We start from the raw sequence: 2406 nt of genomic DNA, 5'->3' as shown, positions 1-2406 counted from the left end.
TAATAGGAGTGGATGAGAATGAAGATTTTCAACTCAAAGGACCAGCAAACATCTTCAACAAAATTATTGAAGAAAACTTCCCAAATCTAAAGAAAGAGATGCCTATGAACATACAAGAAGCCTACAGAACTCCAAATAGACTGGACCAGAAAAGAAATTCCTCCTGACACATAATAATCATAACAACAAATGCACTAAATAAAGATAGAATACTAAAAGCAGTAAGGCAAAAAGGTCAAGTAACATATAAAGGCAAGCCTATCAGAATTACACCAGATTTTTCACCAGAGACTATGAAAGCCAGAAGAGCCTGGACAGATGTTATACAGACACTAAGAGAACACAAATTCCAGCCCAGGCTACTATACCCAGCCAAACTCTCAATTACCATAGATGGAGAAACCAAAGTATTCCACGACAAAACCAAATTCACACATTATCTCTCCACGAATCCAGCCCTTCAAAGGATAATAACAGAAAAAAAACCAATACAAGAACGGGAACAACGCCCTAGAAAAAACAGGAAGGTAATCCCTCAACAAACCTAAAAGAAGACAGCCACAAGAACAGAATGCCAACTTTAACAACAAAAATAACAGGAAGCAACAATTACTTTTCCTTAATATCTCTTAACATCAATGGTCTCAACTCCCCAATAAAAAGACATAGACTAACAAACTGGCTACACAAACAAGACCCAACATTTTGCTGCTTACAGGAAACACATCTCAGAGAAAAAGATAGACACTACCTCAGAATGAAAGGCTGGAAAACAATTTTCCAAGCAAATGGTATGAAGAAACAAGCTGGAGTAGCCATCCTAATATCTGATAAGATTGACTTCCAACCCAAAGTCATCAAAAAAAGACAAGGAGGGGCACTTCGTTCTCATCAAAGGTAAAATCCTCCAAGAGGAACTCTCAATTCTGAATATCTATGCTCCAAATACAAGGGCAGCTACATTCATTAAAGAAACTTTAGTAAAGCTCAAAGCACACATTGCACCTCACACAATAATAGTGGGAGACTTCAACACACCACTTTCACCAATGGACAGATCATGGAAACAGAAACTAAACAGGGACACACTGAAACTAACAGAAGTGATGAAACAAATGGATCTGACAGATATCTACAGAACATTTTATCCTAAAACAAAAGGATATACCTTCTTCTCAGCACCTCATGGTACCTTCTCCAAAATTGACCACATAATAGGTCACAAAACAGGCCTCAACAGATTCAAAAATATTGAAATTGTCCCATGTATCCTATCAGATCACCATGCACTAAGGCTAATCTTCAATAACAAAAAATGATAGAAAGCCAACAGTCACGTGGAAACTGAACAACACTCTTCTCAATGATACCTTGGTCAAGGAAGGAATAAAGAAAGAAATTAAAGACTTTTTAGAGTTTAATGAGAATGAAGCCACACCGTACCCAAACCTTTGGGACACAATGAAAGCATTTCTAAGAGGGAAACTCATAGCTCTGAGTGCCTCCAAGAAGAAACGGGAGAGAGCACATACTAGCAGCTTGACAACACATCTAAAAGCTCTAGAAAAAAAGGAAGCAAATTCACCCAAGAGGAGTAGACGGCAGGAAATAATCAAACTCAGTGGTGAAATCAACCAAGTGGAAACAAGAAGAACTATTCAAAGAATTAACCAAAGGAGGAGTTGGTTCTTTGAGAAAATCAACAAGATAGATAAACCCTTAGCTAGACTCACTAGAGGGCACAGGGACAAAATCCTAATTAACAAAATCAGAACTGAAAAGGGAGACATAACTACAGATCCTGAAGAAATCCAAAACACCATCAGATCCTTCTACAAAAGGCTATACTCAACAAAACTGGAAAACCTGGACGAAATGGACAAATTTCTGGACAGATACCAGGTAGCAAAATTGAATCAGGATCAAGTTGACCTTCTAAACAGTCCCATATCCCCTAAAGAAATAGAAGCAGTTATAAATAGTCTCCCAGCCAAAAAAAGCCCAGGACCAGATGGGTTTAGTGCAGAGTTCTATCAGACCTTCAAAGAAGATCTAATTCCAGTTCTGCACAAACTTTTTCACAAGATAGAAGTAGAAGGTACTCTACCCAACTCATTTTATGAAGCCACTATTACTCTGATACCTAAACCACAGAAAGATCCAACAAAGATAGAGAACTTCAGACCAATTTCTCTTATGAATATCGATGCAAAAATCCTCAATAAAATTCTCGCTACCCGAATCCAAGAACACATTAAAGCAATCATCCATCCTGACCAAGTAGGTTTTATTCCAGGGATGCAGGGATGGTTTAATATACGAAAATCCATCAATGTAATCCATTATATAAACAAACTCAAAGACAAAAACAACATGATCATCTCGTTAGATGCAGAAAAAGCATTT

The sequence above is a fragment of the Mus musculus genome, chromosome 15 (genome assembly GCF_000001635.26).
Source record: "Mus musculus strain C57BL/6J chromosome 15, GRCm38.p6 C57BL/6J".
Classification (NCBI taxonomy): domain Eukaryota; kingdom Metazoa; phylum Chordata; class Mammalia; order Rodentia; family Muridae; genus Mus; species Mus musculus.
The sequence above is the reverse complement of the archived record's forward strand: the minus strand, read 5'-3'. Positions refer to the sequence as shown.